The sequence below is a fragment of the Camellia sinensis genome, chromosome 13 (assembly GCF_055761805.1).
Source record: "Camellia sinensis isolate YWXY chromosome 13, ASM5576180v1, whole genome shotgun sequence".
NCBI classification, from domain to species: Eukaryota; Viridiplantae; Streptophyta; class Magnoliopsida; order Ericales; family Theaceae; genus Camellia; species Camellia sinensis.
The window spans coordinates 145,274,635-145,294,060 of record NC_138973.1 but is presented as its reverse complement, the minus strand read 5'-3'; the positions used below and the strand labels follow the sequence as shown (position 1 = coordinate 145,294,060).

General features: G+C 39.4%; 1 long non-coding RNA gene across 1 annotated transcript; it reads left to right on the top strand.

Annotated features, from left to right (window-relative positions):
* The first annotated feature begins 309 nt into the window (after nucleotides 1-309).
* On the top strand, nucleotides 310-2,323 carry LOC145806486 (uncharacterized). The gene is made up of 2 exons (XR_014349741.1): nucleotides 310-747; nucleotides 1,941-2,323. It is a non-coding gene; the product is annotated as an uncharacterized LOC145806486 (long non-coding RNA).
* Nucleotides 2,324-19,426: the final 17,103 nt, after the last annotated feature.

The following is a 19,426-nucleotide window of genomic DNA, read 5'->3' as shown; positions in this document are numbered from 1 at the left end:
AGGAAGAACAATTAATCATGTAATGCCCTGGATTTGTGGAGAATGAAAAGGTTTATTAAGAGCATAATATTGAAATTTAATTTTAAAGATGGTAGTTTTAGAGTGAATATTTATGATAAGTCTGTAATTATTTTTAACCATTTATGTTGTCACCTAATCCTTAGTTCAGTTTTAGTGGTGAAATATTTTAGATAAAAACCAATTACTCTTTCTAATACTGTTTTATTTTCCACTATCCTTATTCTTTAAAATAATTATAATAATAAAAATTAATAAAGAAAGAAAGAAAAATCAATGGTGGAAGACACCAACTCACCCCATACCACCCCACCATCATTAAAACCAACACTATCATATATCATCAACTTACACCAACTCATCTCCACCTCAACAACCATACGGCTCACTTCTTTCTAACACATCAAATATAATTATCCCCTTCATCTTGCATTTCTTTTGGTGACAATCCACCATCATCCATGTTATGCCTTCACCTCCATTATAATTACCCACCATCACCCATATTATTTCCTTTCTTTCCAACACATCAATCACGATTACCCTCTTCATCTTCTCTTCCTATATGTACTAGCTTAGTTGAAGGAAGAATTCACATCTTTCATTTTTTCTTCCACATTCTACTTCTGTATGTTCACAAAAATTTTAGAGTTAGAATTAGGGAAGAAATAGCTATTCTATCAAAGAAAGGAGTTTCCATACTTAGCTGGATTTTTGCACAAGTTTAAGGTAGGATTCTACAACTATCACCCTTCTTACATATATGTTTAATTATTTTTATGATATATATATATATATATATTATATGTGAATTTAAGTCTTATTATTTGGTATGATATTTCAACTAAAGAAAAGAAGATGAAACTAAATGGTGATTTTCAGTAGGGTTTTGATCTTTGAATCATTTGCAAAAGCTTTAATAAATTCTAAAAATTTTCTGTGTAAAATCTGAAAATACAAGAGCATATTTACATGTCTTTTACGTCTCTGAACTTTTGTAAAATCATCGGAGAGTATTTTACATCCGAAATAATTATTTTTCTAAACTACCGCAAACAACCCCGCAGAGACAACTATTTCAAATGAATGTCATTTTGTCTACAAAATTTCTTTTCATGGAAGACCACTTGGAAACGTTAGGTTTTTATAGTTATCTTTCATTTTCCATTGATTTCACTAAAAACTGATGACTATCGAATAAGTAATTTTAGTTTCTCCAAAACATGATAGATTCTGTTCAATTTTCTTAGAAAAATATTTTCTCCATGCTAAAGAGATTTTCAGCTTTCAAGTTCTCTGAAAAAGTATTTCTAACTTGAGTATCTAGCAAAACATTTAAATCTCACTTCAATTTGATGTCATTTGATGCCTCTTTTCATTTTTCAAACTTGAACTCCCTGTTTTGAAGTTGCTAGATTACCCAGTTTGAAAATAGTAATTTTTTCCAAAAATAAATTCTCTAGTTTAAACTGATTTTTAGCCTTCAATTCTTTTTAGTAAAATCTTCCTAACCCATTTATCTAAATGTAGAATCCAAAATCAACCATTTTTGACACCGTTTGGTACTTGTTTTTATTTTACAAACCTGGATCATCCGTGTTGAAATTTGCTGAAAAAAATTTGAAAGATTATTTAGTGTTATGTGTTATTTGTGTGAATCTCCATTTTGTCCATTATTTGGTATATTGTTAATTATGGATCTGTTTATGTGGTGTAAAGTTATAAATAATGTTGTTCACATTATGCATGGGTAGTAAATTGTTGAAAGTTGAAATTTGGAATAATTAGGTGGTTGGTTTCTTGCGCTGTATGAGATTGTGAAATTGAGTAATGTTGTGAATGATTTGAAAAATGATGTATATTGTTTAACAAAGTGAGCTCTGGTTCGAAAATCTTACGCAAGTGTGATGTGTTACAATTAGATGGAATGGGACATATTTTGACTCTTATGGATTGGTCGAGGAATAAGGGTGGCAGTGAGGGTCTCACACAGAGGGAATACCTCTGGAAGGCCATTTCCTTGGTGGGCCATTGATGTTGCGGCTCAAGTATATAACTCGAGGAGTAGGCATTCATGGTGTTGATCCTGGTGTAGGACCAAGGGGGAGTCAGAATAGTTTTATCCATTGCTTAATGGTTGGGTAGGAACAACGCTATATGGAGAGCTGCTTAGAAGTACTAATTTGTTGACAACTAACATGATTAATTACTATCTTTAAATTTTTTGTTAATCATGTACTCATTTATTTAATCATGTTGGTTATTATTATTATTATTATTATTATTATTATTATTATTATTATTATAAGTGTATTATCAGGATGGGTCGACTATCATGTTGTAGCATTCTATTGGGCTGTCAAGCTCATGGCTTTTTTTGCATTTCCTTGGTGTTTTATGCCAGGTATCGAAGTGATTGTGAAAAGGATTGTAACGCTCTGAAATAATTACAATAAACTACCCACAATATTAATAAATAAAAACAATGTGTAAATATAGTTTTCTGAAATAATAACATTTCATTTCATATAGTCCTGTGGTACAAAAGGTAGAACACATGGTTATACATTCTCAAGTCCTTACCCTGAATCTATAGCATGTGTTACAAGTTAAAGATATGAAATAAGATTTAAAACAAATAAGAAATACCCTAAAGGTTTACAACTTTCCAAGACAATACTTGGTTACAACAAAAGTCAGATTAAACTCAATACAAATAAAGCCCTAGGCTTATACAAAATAATTACAACAAATAAACCAAATGAAGCTCTTGCTCCAAATCGTTCCAAGCTATTGCCTTGGCTGAGGCATATCATCAGCACCTGAAAATGGTTTTCCCACATAGAGTGAGCCAAAGCACGATAAAGATACTATAACACAGTGTATGAATCTTGATAGAGTTATAACGTGACTGCATATGCAATGTTCGTGCCAAAATATTTTATATCTTCTTTCAAAACCATGAAATGTCAAGTTTATATCACAATTCATGCAATCAATTCCTTTTCAAGAGAAAATAGGGCAGTGGCTACAACACTAGGAATCTTTAGGACATGTCTGCAAGTAGGCTACAAGCACTATCAATTTGTCATCTTTGCCAGTATTAACCGGAAGGCTTGACACCTAATCATACAAGTTTCTGGACTTTCACCAAGGACATTCAGGCCAACATAATACCACAACTACACTCCAACCCAGATTCACCAAGGTATTTACCGTTTTTTCTCAAAACAATAACCATTTTCAATGTGTTAAACACGTTACAATGCTCAATGCAATAGATGAGAAAAATAGTTTCAATTTACCTAATTCTCATGCAATTTCTACAACAATCGTAGCTATCCTCCACCAATAACCCAAAATAGATATCTCTAAACAGATAATTAAATATCAACACAGATATACTTTCCAAAATTTCAAAATTAGGAGTGATAATTCATATCAAACTCCATCACCATCATCATCATCATCATCGTTCCAATTCCATATAACCAACATCAATTCCATTTCTCTTTACAAAAATCAAATTTTCACAATTTAGGGGTGGGGGGAGGGGAACCCCTTTCTTTAAAATCAATTTCCATGGATAAAATCTACAATTTTATCACAGCCCAACCATTTTTACAAGGCCATAACCATATACAAGAACCCATTTTGAAAACCACTCTTTTGATTTCAAAACCGAAACCCCAGATTTTTATCCAAAAATTCCCAAATCACAATCTTGTTTAGAGAGACAAATAACTGAGTTAAAAATCATAAAAGAGTCAAAGTAATCCCTACCTCAAGAAGTGAAGAGAAAAACTCGAAAAAACTCAAAGGCGGCGAAACCACGAAGCTGTTGGATCAAAAGAAAGCTCTTAATGAGATCTATAACCTTACTCAAAGGACCAAAGGTGAAAAGATGTCTTTAACCGAGTAGATCTAGACATCTATGTGAGAAAAGTTGAGTTTCAAAGAGAGAGAGAGAGAGAGAGAGAGAGAGAGAGAGAGAGAGAGAGAGAGAGAGAAAATGAATGAGAAAAGTGTGTTTGAGGTCTATTTATAGTGGTAGAATAATAGCCCTAAAGTCAATGAAAAAAATAAGTCAAAACTCCCCAAAAGTAGGGCCCAAGCGAAACCCAAAATTCTAGAAATAAGTCACAAGGGTTGATAGCCTCAAGAAGAAATACTAAGACACTAATGTTTGTAGCAGACAAGAGGGTTGACCCCCAAACTCGTGGTGTCGACCCCAAAAACCAGTAGCTACACCCAGGACATAGTAGCAAGGTGGTGTCGACCCCCAAAAAGCAGTAGAGACACCAAGAGTAAGACAGCAAGGTGGTGTCGACCCCAGGAACCCAAGGTGTTGACCCCAGAAGTAAAACCAAACATGAAAAGAAAGAAGAACAACCGCTAAGGATATGGTTTCTCGGATTAAAAGGCAATAAATGGATCGGGTCTAAATCAGGATCGTTATAACCTCCCCCACCCCCTTAAGGAATTTTGTCCCCGAAATTTTAAATCCATAACAATACCAATTACAACAATGATAATAAGTTGAACTCAACCATGACCCATCCATCGGTCACTCATTCTCATCACAATTATAAACAAGTTCTCAGTACTGAATATACAATTCATATTTCCAAAACATATACAGTGTTTATATGAATTCAACATAACATGGTTTTCAATACAAGTTCAAACATTACCAAATAAGTCCGGACACTTCTCACGAACTTCCGCCTCACGCTCCCAAGTCGTATCCTCAATCCCGTGTTGTCTCCACAACACCTTTACCAAGGGAATTGTCTTGCTACACAAGACTTGATCTCGAGTATCTAAAACTTTAACCGGTCTCTCCTCATATAAGGCATCCTCATCTACCTCTAACTCAGTCTAATCCAATACATGTGATGGATTCGGCTCATACTTTCGGAGCATACAGATGTGAAACACATTATGAACCCTAAAAAGCTGTGGCGGCAAGGCCAAATGATAAGCTACCTCTGCAATACGTTCTAAGATCTCAAAAGGCCCAATAAATCTAGGAGACAACTTTTTGCTCTTCCTAACCTCATCAAACCCTGTCTAAGTGATATCTTCAAGAAGACGTGATCTCCTACCTCAAAGGATAACGGTTTCCTCCTACGGTCGGCATAGCTCTTCTGACGAGTCTAAGTTGTAACCAACCTCTTATGAATAAGTGTAACTTTCTCCATTGTTTTCCGGACTAACTCTGGACCTATCATAGGTGCATCATCCACCTCGACCTAACAAACATGAGATCTATACGGTCGACCATACAAGGCCTCAAATGGTGTCATGCTAATACTCGATTGGAAGCTATTGTTATAGGCAAACTCCACTAAAGGTAAGTGTCTCTCCTACGACCCTTTAAAGTCAAGGACACAACCCCGAAGTATATCCTCTAGAATCTGAATAGTATGCTCTAATTGCCTATCAGTTTGGGGATGATAGGCGGTGCTAATTGTCAATCTAGTGCCCAAGGCGTTCTGTAGGCTCTGCCACAATCGAGCCGTGAAGCGCGGATCTCTATTCGAAACAATAGTCACAGGGACTCCATGAAGTCGAACTATGTCCCTAGCATAAAGGTCGACAAGATAATCTATTGAGTCACTTGTGCATATAGGTACAAAGTGTGCTGACTTAGTTAACCGATCAACTATCACCCAAATGGCATCATTACCCCGTTGAGTCCTCGGAAGACCTACAACAAAATCCATTGTGACATGCTCCCACTTCCACTCGACTATAGGCAAGGGTTGTAACAAACCCACTGGCCTCTGATGCCCGGCCTTCACTTATTGACAAGTAAGGCCTACATCATTCTTTATTGCCCTCCACCAAAACTGGCGACTAAGGTCGTGACACATCTTTGTGCCTCTCGGATGTACTGTAAGGCGTAAATGGTGAAACTCTCAGGGTACCTCCTCTTGACAAGACTTCAGCACGAAAAGACAGTCAAAGTGTCTAATGCTCGAGTCAGAATACACGCTCAAGCCCTTCTCTACTTTCCCACTAGAGATCTTCTCCCGGATAGACTCTACCTCATGATCACCTTGCTATGCTTTTACAACTCGACTCACAAGTGTAGGTTGTGCAACTATGGTAAACAAAGCAGCCGACTCAACAGACTTGCCAAGATGCAAGTCAAACTCACCAATAACACCCAACATCTCCCATTCCCAGATGACAATACTCGCTACACTGCTAATGGGCTTCCTACTCAAAGCATCGCCTACAACATTGGCCTTTCCCTAATGATAGTGCAACTCAAAGTCGTAATCTTCCAGAAACTTCATCCACCTTCTCCGCCTCAAATTCAAATCCTTTTGTGAAAATAAATATTTCAAACTCTTGTGATCGGAGAATACCTCTAAGTCATGAGTAGGATAATTTCTGTTATGCCCTTTCAATTGCAGTGAGCCATAAGCTATCACCTTCCCTTTTTGCATCAAGACACAACCTGAACCTTCCCGGGACGCGTCACGATACACTGATTAGCCCAAACCCCTCTCCGAAATAATCAACACTGGAGCAGTGGTAAGTCTAACCTTAAGCTCTTGAAATGACTTCTCACAAGTCTCATTCCACACAAATTTAATTCTCTTCCTCATCAGTCTAGTCAAAGGTGAGGCCAATCTATAGAAATCCTTCACAAAATGACGGTCATAACCGACTAACCCCAAGAAACTATGAATCTCAAAGGCATTCTTAGGTTGTTCCCAATCTTGTATTGCTTCTATCTTAGAAGAGTCTACCATCACTCCTTCCTCGGATACCACATGGCCTAAGAATTTCACCTTTTTCAACAAAAACTCACACTTCTCGAACTTAGCATACAATTTGTGAGCTCTAAGAAACTCAAGCACAATCTGCAAATGTTCCTCGTGTTCCTCCTTAGAGGGTGAGTAGATCAAAATGTCGTCAATGAAGACGACCACAAAACGGTCTAGGAACTCACCGAAGATCCAATTCATCAAATCCATAAACAAGGTCGGCGCGTTAGTTAACCCAAAAGGCATCATTACGAACTCATAATGGCCATACCGTGTAAAGAATGCCATTTTCTATATAGCCTTCTCCTTCATTCTCAATTGCCTTTTCAATTTAGACTCGAGAATGACCTGCAAAGGAGTCCAGATGAAGGAGATATGCCTAATTGAAGTCAGGGCCGGAAACTAATTTTTGCTTTCCAGCCACTAGTGAGGCTTGACGGCCATGTGTCGGCCACAAATGGACTTTGTCGGCCATGTGTCATCCAAGGGTGACTCTTGTCGTCCACCAATGGTGGCCAACCGGCCATGGGTGCAAAAATCAGATATTTTGTGCAGATCTCTTCCTTTAACTGTTCTACACTACTCCAGCTATCACATTTTGAAATATTTTCGACCAAAGCTCTTGTATTTCTATATATAGATGACCTATCTCTCATATTGCAAGGTTGGAAATTTTGGGAGCCTCTCTCTCTACAATACTCTCTCTTTCTCTACAGTTCTCTCTCTAGATTTCTCTCTCTCTTGCCTTTTTGTGCATACAAGTAGAGATAAACTTCTAGCTTGCCTATCAACCCTTAACCAAAGTTGCTTATCTTTGGGTTGAGGTTACTGGGGACCCTCTTTGAGCTCTAGAAGGTGGTCTTGGCTTGATTTTGGTGCCTCATTTGTGCCTATTTTGTGCTTTGGGTCCAAGAGGTATATTAATTGCTTTGCTAGCTTGTTTTGCACACTTGCTTTGCCATCTTTTTCTACTATTTTGGGGCAAGTTTTGACATGTAAAAGGTTCTGTTTCTAAAGAATAAAAGTGGTGGCTTGAGTCCCTTTTGAGTTAGGGGGTTGTCCACCCTTTTGCTTCTTAGCTTGCTAAGCTTTTTGTGCTATTATTTATCAATTTCAAATCAACTTTTTTGGGCCTTTTAACCACTAAATCTTAGAGGTTTTTCAGTGGTAAAAATCAAATTTTGAAATCCAAAATTAGAGGGGTTAGCGTCCCCTCCTTGTTGTCTTGCTTGGATGCCTAGTTTCCTCATATGCTAGCATGTTTTTCTAGCCTAACTTAGCTTTGGTCCAACATGTTTTTGCCTCTTTTTTTTACCTGGTTTAGCTCTATTTTGGACTGTTTGGGTCATTTGAGCTTTGTTTTGTATAGTTGTGGTGCAATCTCTTTCACTAGCTTAGTGTTTCTAGGCTTTGAGCATCATTTGTGTTTCTTGGTTGCATGTTTTAATCCTTTTTCATGCCTAATTCCAGCACCTAACATCTCTACAACCTCCCTCTTTGCTACACTTTTTTCATTTGCTTTGAGGGTTGTTTCAACCTTAGGGTTGTTTAAGCTTGAGGTTAAGGCTCATGCTTAATGGTTTAATCCTCTTTTGAGGGTTCATTACCAATGGCATCCCTCATGCCTTGAACTACCCCTTGGTTGACACTTTTTTCGCTTTAGAAGATATTCACCAATGAACTTAACCGGTTAAAGAATGGATCGGTAACCAAAATGAGTAAACAAAATTATACAAGTAAAAGAAGCAAGATAAGCGTTCTTCGTGTTGTATTGCATGTGTTTGAATTAGACATTAATTCAAACACAAGGAAAATGGGACGTTTCATACTCAAAGTGATGATACCACTTTCCTTGGTCACCACCACCCTTGATCATGCATGATGGGGTGGTGGTCTTTTTGAGTCTTGTTGCAGTCATTGAACTTGTACAAACTTGGTTCTTTAGCCATCATGCATGGAAATTTCTTGATTAGTGGTTTGAAAGCCAAGAGTTATACTCCTTTGAGCTTGTGTGGTGATAAGGAGGGTAACAGTACAGATAACCCTTGAGAATACACTGTTTTGCCTCTGTTTACTCTCTGTTGTAGCAAAAAGGAAGTGCAGGGGAGCAGTGGCCGACCGGCCGCCATTGATAACCGACTGGCCATTAATAAAATTTTGCACAGTTTGTTCCTAAGGTGGAGCAGAGGCATTCTGGGAGTTGGCAACACTGTTGGTGTTCAAATATGTGCAAATGGAGGCGTTCAATGGCAAGGCGGTGGCTTTTTGGTTGGAGAAACCGAGCATGCATCCCTCACTTCCCGAGGCTATTAGTTAATTAGTGGTAGCTAATTTATTCATTTAATTTCTTTGTATTTAATTAGCTTAGAGTTTGGCTAATTACCTCATTTTGTAATAAGTAATTAGCTTAGAATAAGTTAGTTAAATTGGTTCCAGTTATTGTAATAATTAATTAGCTTAGAGTAGTTGGTTAATTCATTTCAAGTGTTATATTGGTTAGCTTAATTAGTGTAGCTAGCTAGCTTATTCATTCGAACCCTCCTCCGTGAGGGCGTAATGTTGTAATAAGTGTGCGTGTGTGTGTGTATGTCTTTTAACCCCATGCCTTTCTCCCTTTTATTTAATCACTTTCGATGGTTAGATTAGGGACATTTTCAATTAGCATACCTTATGCTTGCATGCTTGCATCCTTTCATTTGTCTTGCATGCATCGAGGCTCGACACATCATTCAAACTGCATTGCAATTTCAAATACTTATTTGAATACGTGTTTTACGACATGTTCAAATCGATCATATGCCATATTAGTAGCCAAGCCTATTAATTGCATATTGCATGTGTTGCATTGGACATCTTGCATAGTTAGGATCATGCATCTTTCTAACTAGTTTTTGTTTTAACTTGGAGTACTCTGTGAGTTTTACACTTTGGCATACTTGCATGAGTGTGGTTGCCATATTGCCATGTTTCGCATGCTTGTCATGAGACTATGTACTTAAATGCTAAACTGCATGAATGCCTGTGGATGAAGGCTTGGTTGTTTGAATTGGAACGATTCAACAAATGTGAGTTTTAAGCCCACTTTGTTAAGTGGCAAAATCATGTTTTAACCCCACTATGTTTGGTGCCAAATCTGCATTTTTTAGCCCACTTGAGGGTGGCAAATTCAAATCATTTTCGAAAACAAACATGAGTTAAATTGTTCCAAGTCTTGTGACTAGTCTATACTTGCTTGTGTGCGTCACATATTAATGTTAGCTAATAACCGGAACAAGAACACATAATGTTTAAAAAAGAACATATCATGATTAGTAGAGGCCAATCTTTCATTGGGCGAGCGGGGGTGCTCATTTCAGGACCTTCCCCTCTCGTACACAAGTTCCCGAGCCAAGGCAACTTTGGTGATGACGGACATGTGGCCTTTGGCACGAGTCAGGATTTCCTAAATTTCCCCAAAACAAAATATTTAGGTGGTGACTTTGTATCTGGAAAAGCAGTCTAATTTTGGCATTATTTGCCTTACAATCGATTTTCCAAAACGATTTGCCGGACTTGGACTCTTTTGTGTTTATCAGTTTCACATTGCACTTGTGAGATTAGATTCAAAACCGCGGGAGTCTGAATTGTGAGGTCTTCTTTTCAAACTGAAGACTCGACTTTCTTCGAGCGCCCCCTTTTCGGAGAGGCATGAATTGGTCCTATAGTTCAGACTCCTGTTAAGGTTCTGAATCTAATCTCACAAAGTGCAATGTGAGACTAATAAGCACCAAAGAGTCCAATCCGGAAAATCATTTTGGAAAATCGATTTTGAATCAAATAATGCCAAAACTGGACTGTTTTTCCAAATTATAGAGTCGCCACCTAAATATTTTATTTTTGAAAAATTTAGGAAACCCTAACTCGTGCCAAAGGCCACGTGTTCGTCATCACCAAAGTTGCCTCGGCTCGGGAACTTGGGTACGAGAGGGAAAGATCCTGAAATGAGCACCCCCACTTGCTCGATCAAAGGATCGGCCTCTACTAAGCATGATATGTTGTTTTATAAACACATGTGTTCTTATTCCGGTTATTAGCTAACTTTATTATGTGATACGCACAACATACAAGTATAGACTAAAATCACAAGAATTGGAACAGAACAACTCATTTTTGTTTTCGAAAATGGTTTGAAAGTGCCACCCTCAAGTGGGCTAAAGCGCAGATTTGCCATCAAACAAGATGGGCTTGAAACATGTTTTGCTACTTCGCAAAGTGGGCTTAAAACTCACAATCAATGAATTGTTCCAATTCAAGAAATAAAGCCATCACCCACAGGCATTCATGCAGTTAATCAAATAAGCACATGGCATCATGGCAAGCATGCTATCATGGCAACACTCACACTCATGCAAGTATGCTAAAGTGTAAAACTTATAGTGTACTCCAAGCCAAAACAAAAGCTAGTTAGAAATATGCATGATTCTAACTATACAAGATGCCTAATGCAACACATGCAATAATGCAACTAAACAGGCTCGGCTATCTAAGATGGCATATGAATGCAACAATTTGATAACATGCTTTGAAACACGTATTCAAATAGGTATTGAAATATGATGTAGTTTGAATGATGCACCGAGCCTCGGTGCATGCAAGACAAATGAATGATGCAAGCATGCAAGCATAAGGTATGCCAATCGAAATATGTCCCTAATCTAACCATCGAAAGCGGATAAATAAAAGGAAGAAAGACATGGGGTTGGAAGACATGCACACACGCACGCTTATTACAACATTGTGCCCTCGTGAAGGAGGGTCTGAATAAATAAGCTAAGCTACACTAAGCTAAGCTAATTATTACAATCCAACTAATTAACTATTCTAGCTAATTAATTATTACAGCACAATTGAATAACTAGCTATGCTAAGCTAATTAATACATTACAAAACAAATTGATTAATTAATTACACAAACTAATCATAAGCAATGAAATGGCCTCGCGGGCGAGGGAGATATGCATGCTCGGTTGGCGTCATCCCAAAAATCCATTGCCTTGCTTTTGGCTGTCTCTGTTTGCAGTTGCCTCTGTTTTCTAAACATTGTACCAACTCCGGATTGCTTTTGCCTCAAAACAGGAACATTTTTGCACCAAAATGAACTGGTAGCCGGTCGGCCACCAAAATTGGCTACCGACCACTTCAACTGGCCAGTTGGCTAGTGCATGTGGCTGGTCAGCTACCTCCTTTCCCAAAATGTTGTTTTGCTACAACAGAGAACAATAGAGCCAAGACAATGCATTTGCAAGGAAATGTGTGTACTGCCACTCTCCCCATCATGTCTCAAGCTCAAAGGAGAGTGGCACTCGTCTCTCAAGCCACCAACCAAGCATCTCAATGCATGATGGCCTAAAAACCAAGCTTGTACAAGCTTAGTGAATGCACAAACAATACATAAAGAGCCTCCACCCTACCATGCATGATCAAGGGTGTTGGCGACCAAGAAATGTGACATGTTTCATCACTTTGAGTATAAAACGTCCCACATTTCTTGTGTTTGGATTAACGTCCAATCCAAACACATGCAATGCAACACAAATGCTTATCTTGCACAAGTTTTACTTGGTTCAATTCTTGTTTACACATTTTAGCTTACCAATTAGTCATTTAACCGGTTAAGTCCGATGCGAAAAGTCCTCTAATTGGAAAGATGGTCCAAGCCACAAGTGTTTTGAGCATGAAAAATGTCTCATGTTGTTGGTTAGTAGAAACCCTCAAGGGAGGATTAAAACCATTAGGCATGAATACCTCAAGTTCATGCTCAAGCCGATAAGGGGCTTAAGACCACTTTCAAAAGCGAATTAAAAAGAGAAGAATGGAGGGGGGTGGCAGACTTTCAGTGCTGATATGGCATGCTAAAGACACAAAATCATGCAATAAACATACGCACAACATGTTAATAGCCAAAGGCATCAAAGATAGTGAAGTGTATTACACTAGAAGCATGCAAAAACAGCCAAACCAGCTATGGACAGACCTAAAATATGCCAAATCAGTGGCCTAAACATGTTGAAATTGAAGCATGGAAGGCAAGAAAAGCATGCTCATTTGTTAACTCGCAAGTAAGGCATAAGGCACAACTTGGAAAAGCAATTAAAGAGTGATATATGTGAGAGTGTGACAGAGGCATATGCCCTGAAATCACATGTCAAATGATGCTATACCATGCAAACATCACAAATAAGGCATGCTAGAGGGCCTAAGACACAAAGCTAGTAAAGGCTAACTACACTATAGCTATACAAAGCAAAGCATATATGACCAAGACCTTCTAAAATAGAGCTAAAGCATGCTAAATCAATAGTAAAAATGTGCTGGAATTAAGCTAACACAAGCTAGAATGATAAACTAACTCATTAGGCATGCAAGGCTAGTGAGCAAGATTGCACTACAAGTACAAAAAACAAGTGAGAATTGACCTAACCAGCCAAAAACAGAGTTAAAGCAGGTCAAAATAAAGCCTAAAACATGCTTGAACTAAGCTTCAAAAAGGTAGAAATAGAAGCTCACTTATTAGGCCATCAACACATGCAAATAAAACACAAGGAGGGGAGGCCACCCCCTCCTATTTGGGACCTCAAAACCAACTTTCTACCACTGAAATTCCCCTGAAATTCAGTGGTTAAAAGGCTAAAAAGGATTGTTTTAAAAGCTTTAAAAGATGGCACAAAGCTTAGCAAATAAGCTCCAAAAAGGGCTCAAACCAACATTTTTAAACCTTAAAAATAGAGATTTTTGTAGTTGAAAATTAGGCCAAAAACAACATGCAAAGTTGGCCAAACAAGCAACTAAACAAAGCCTTAAAGAGGGTAAAGCCTTACCCTTGAAGCACAGCAGCAAAATAGCAACTTTCTGAGCCAAAACCAGCCTTCAACAGCCCAAATAAGACCTTCAAGTACCTCAGTAACAAGGTTGTCTAATTTGGTTAAGGGGTTGTATGCAAATATGTGAAGAAAACTCACTTTCAAGCACTAAATTGGAAGAGAGAGAGGATTCTAGAGAGAGAGAGTGAAAATTTGCTCCTAATTTTTCTTAACCCAAAAAATGGGGGAGAGGCCTCCCCTTGTATAGAAAATGCAAGCCAAAGCTTGTTTGAATCCATCCATACACATGTATGGTGGAGGCTTTCAGTGACCAATAGCTGGCACAGCTAGCACATGAAATATATGAAAAAACAGAAAAATGGTCGTTGGCCACTTTAGGTGGCCGACCAGCCACCTTCTCTAGCCAGTCATCCACTTCAAGTGGATGGGAACAAGTGGCTGACAAGTGCCAAAAGGGGGCCAACAAGGCTGAAAAGGGGGGAAAATGGCTGTCAACCACTTAAGGTGGCCGGTTGGCCACCAAAAATCTACTTCCAGGCCCGACTTCAAACGGGCATATCATCTTTGTCTGGACTCCCTTTTAGGTCATTCTTATGTCTAAACTGAAGCCCCGGAAGTAATATTTCCAATGGTGGCATCATCACATTAAAATTCCAAGTGTGAAAAAAGTTATGCCTCTTTTAGTGAAGATTGCTCAGTTTTGGTCCAACCGGATTGATGTCCAACTTCAACCAACCATATCTCTCTCATCTGGCCTCAGCTTTAGGAGATTCTTGAATGAAAAATGAAGCCCTGAAAGTCCTCTTTCCAATGGTGGTGGTCTCATAGCTGAAATCCAAGTGTACTAAAGGATAGGCCTGATTTAGTAATTGCTGCTCGACTCTCTTTTAATGGTTCATGCCCAACGTCCTTCCCAACTTGGTTTCTTCCCTCTCCTCCAATTTTCTTCAACTCCAAACCTTTAAACAAGATGCTTTAAAGAGTTTTTCAATGAGCTCGCCTCTCTTTCATTCATTTCCACTTCCTCCTTGCTTGGTTTACCGAAAAGCACAACATTTAACGAAATGTGAGCCTTGGAAAATCGTAGGAACTTTGTTTCAAAAATATTTTGAAAGAGAGGGTTTTAAGGTCTAAAATCTTTTGTCATAATAGTTTTAATCCAAAAATGGGGTATAAAGTTGGGATTTGACTCTCTCCTTGCCAAAGAAATCAAGCCTCTGCACTGCACAACTTTTATCACCAAGTAAGCAATTAGTAGCGCCCAAGTCTTAAGGGTGGTCAAAAATGGGGTGTCTACACAAACACTTTCCAAAAGGCGGGGTGTGGAAAAAGGCGAGTCCACAGTGACCAGTAACCTCTATCTTACAAACCTGACATCCCTGTTCCAACACAACTGCACCACCAACTAGTGACTTTACCATGAATGGGGATGCTAACCAAGCCACTTCTAACCCCAATGCTGAAGCAAATGCAGACGAGATAAAAGAATGGGATGCACCAGTATCAATCAACACATTGGCAATAGAATTACATAACAAGAAGTTACCTATCACTACTAAAGGCGCTGGCACTAAGTCTGGCATGGTAACAACATACACATGCCCTGTAGGTCTTTGCTCTACCTGGTCACCCCCTCGGAGCATAAATCTAAAACACTAACTCAGCCAAAGAGGCTCCCTGATTGGCCCTTGAGGCTTGTGCTGACTCTTGCTCTAAAAATGAGCCATCGATGGTGCAGATTGTTGCCCTCCTAACTTTTGCAGGCAAACTATTGACTTGTGACCTAGCTGGCCACACTTGAAATAAGTGATCCTTCATTGGCCACCTCTCCCTGACCTGAACTCGGTATAGAAAAAATGGACCTAGACTACACTCCTTGGGACTGCTGTAGGGGTAGAACCCCTCTGCCTTTTATTGTCCCAAGTCTCTCCCTGAACCTCCTAATTCCTTTCTATCTGGAGCCCCTCATCCGCTCCTCCTCAGTTTGAATCACGGTCTCTAAGTGGGCTATTGCCTTCACAAGACGACTGTAATCCCAAATCATGGACACGACCACCTGTAGACGCGCCCGTGGGCCTCGCTACTACAGTTCGGACTCGATTTGTCACGGTTCTTAATCTGAACCAAAGAGTCCAAATCCGGCAAATCGTTTTTGAGAAAACAGATTTTTAGAAAAGAAGTGCCAAACATGGACTGCTTTGCCAGATACAGAGTCGCCACCTAAATATTTTTATGGGGAAATTTAGGAAACCCTGACTCGGTGCCAAAGGCCACGTGTCCGTCATCACCAAAGTTGCCTCGGCTTGGGAGCTTGGGTACGATTGGGGAAGGTTTGCTATGAGCACCCCCTCTCGCCCGATCCAAAGATCGGCCTCTACTAACCGTGATATCCTTTTTTGAAAACGTTATGTGTTCTTATTCCGGTTATTAGCCTAGAATTACTATGTTATGCGCACAGCAAACAAGTATAGACCAAATCGCCTAAATTGGAAAGAAACATTGCATATCCTTTTGTCTTAAAAAAAAAAGTACTTTGGAATTTGCTACTCGCAAGTAGGCTAAAATACGGATTTCAACGAATTTTCCCAACTCAAACAATCCAACCTTCACCCACAGGCATTCAAGCAATTTATAACACATAAGCATCTAGCCACATGGTAAGCATGCTATCAGGTTAACATTCACACGCATGCGAGATGCTAAAGCATAAATACTTACATCGTACTCCGTGCCAAAACAATAAACTAGTTAGCAAACATGCGTGATCCTAGTTCATGTCAAGTTGACTAATGCAGCACATGCAAGATGCAATTAGAGTAGGCTCGGCTAACCTAAACATGGCATGTGAAATGCAACCAATTAATGCACGTATTCAATTTGGGATTGAAATACAAATGCAGTTAGAATGATGTACCGAGCCCGGTGCATGCAAAACAAATGTATGATGCACGCATGCATAGCATAAGGTATGCTAAAGTAAACATGTCCTAATACTAACCATCAAAAGCAGGTAAGTAAAAGGGAGAAAGATGTGGGGGTTGGAAGACATACACACACGCACCCACACTTATTACAAATTTACCCTTACTCGAAGGGACCAAAAGAATAATACAGATAATTAACCTACAAGCTAATTAATTATTACAAATTGCCTAATTAGCTGACAAACTAACTAAGCTAGAAAAAACAATAAACCGCCTCGGGAGGAGAGCTCGATGCAATGCGTGCTCGGGTCTTGCTCGGAAGTGCACCGCCATGCATAGGTTGCCTCTGTTTTCCTTTCTTTACTCCTCTGGAGGCTGCCAGGATTGCTTCTCTGGATACTGGGGAATGCCATCGGCTGGGTAGAATGCCCACCGGCAGTGGAATGTAATCACCGGCCATTGGTGAAGCTATCGGCAGAGGGAGGATTGCCGGTCGGCACTTAGAACTACCGATCGGCAGAAAGCTCCTGCAGAATCTGCAATTGACAGCAACAGAGGGCAAGGCAGAGCATGGCAATACAATTCAAGGCATATATGCACCAATCATGTCCCTTATCATGTTAGTGACTCAAAGGGACATGCTCCTTGGTTCTCGGACCATCAATCGCGCATTTCAATGCATGATGGCCTAAGAGACCAAGTTATGCATTTCCATGTCAAATGCAATGCAAACAATCAAACCAATGGGGACTTAACCTCTATCATGGATAGTCAAGAGGCCAAGCATGCATGCCAATGCAATGCAACCTAAGCATGTTAACTAGGCATGCAATACGACAATGCAAATGAGCATGCAAGAAATGCAAGGCATAGAGCAATGTGACTAACAAGTGTGCAAGGCTAATGTAGGCATTCAAGCATGTAAGCCAACATGTGACTTCATTCAATCATGTGATTTCAAACATGCAACAACTCACCAATATGCTACAATATACAAGGAGAGCATGCAACAAACAAAGAGATGGACTTAAACATGATTTGGGCAGCTCTAATTAGGCCCAAAACAGTGGCCATAATGCTATGAAATAAGGGCTAAATGACATGCAAACATGCATGCAAATATGGTCCAATTCCTAAGGCCCACCAAAGAAATATTGAACTACACTTAGTGCAACCACACATGGCATGAATTAAATGACTAAAAACAGAATTTTAGCATATTAAAACAAGGCCTAAAGATCACTTAGATGGCATCCAAATGACCTAAATTCAAAGGCATGCACAAATGCCAAAACATGGAGCATGCTACACAAACTTTGAAAGCATTAAAGAGGTGTTCAAGGCAAGAATACAAGCATGTCAAAGGGACTGAAATGATGCTACAAATGGTGCCAAACCAATAAAACAAAGCAAATAAAGCATGCTACATACTCACACACTTAAGGCCAACAAGCCAAAATGCAAAGGGGCTATGCTAAACATGGAAAATGTGAATCTAAAGATCCAAGACAGACCTTAAGCATGTTAAAACATGACCAAAAACTTCACAAAGCTAAGCTAAAATATGCAAGCATGGTGGTCCAAAGGCAAGATGCATTTCTGGGCAAAATAGAGGAATACAAAGCAAGTGTATGATACACATGGAATCTCACCAAACCATCAAAAATTAGTGAATAAAACATGTGAAAATAGGCCCAAATAACCACTGATACGCAACCATGGCATGCAAAAATGATGAGTTACTTTAGAGGGCCATGCAAGGAGTTATTAAGCACATGCAAGATAGACATTTAGCAAGACCAAATCAACTCTAGAAATGGCTAATGGGGGTCCTAAAACCCACTAAAAAATGCTTGAAACAAGGTTTGAAATCATGCAAATAGGAGCCCCTTTGGAAGGCCAAAAAGGGCAACAAACAGGGCAACAAGGGAGAGGGTCACCCCTCTCCTTCTTAGGACCTTAAACCACCATCCTCACCACTGAAATACCTCAAGATTTCAGTGGTGAGGAGGTCCAAACAAGGTGGTCCCGAAGTTCACCAAAAATAGCACAAAATGGGGCCAAACAAGGCCTAAGAGGGGGTAAACGACCCCAAACACAAAAGTGTCCTTAATGAAGTATCTTAAACACAAAAAAACAGAACTTTTTTATGTTATACACAAAGCTCAAATAAGCAAGCAAGACAGGCTAAAAGGGTGTGCAAAAACGGGGAATAAAGAGGGAAAATGGGTTACCTTTGTAGTCAAAAGGGGACAGCAGCCTCTAGACCCAAAAATGCAACCTTCAACCTCTGAAAACAAGACCCAAGAACCTCCAAGTGATGATGGAAGTGTTGTGCTAGGAGGTGTAGTTCAAATGGCCAAGAACTAGACCCTTTTGGACCCTTTAACCCACCCAAATGTAGAGAGAGAGGGAGATATATAGAGAGAGTGATATATATATCTTATATATCAGATTTTCTAACCTCTTTAATGGAAGGAGAGGCTCTCCTTATATAGAGAAACCAATGGGGCAAAGCTTCTCTTAGAAGCTTGGAGCAAAAGGGCCAAGAAGGCCAAGCTTCTTGGAGAAGCTAGACAAAAGGGCCAAGCTTCTTGGAGAAGCTAGGCAAATGGGTCAAGCTTCTTGGAGAAGCTAGACAAGGGGTCAAGAGGTGCAAGCTTCTCTTGGAAGCTTAGAAGGGTTCAAGCTTCTTGGAGAAGCTAAAAAAAAGGGTCAAGCTTCTTGGAGAAGCTAAAAAGGGGTCAAGTTTCTTGGAGAAGCTAAAAAGGTTCAAGCTTCCTCAAGAAGCTAAAAAAAAGGTTCAAAAGGGTCAAGCTTCTTGGAGAAGCTAAAAAGG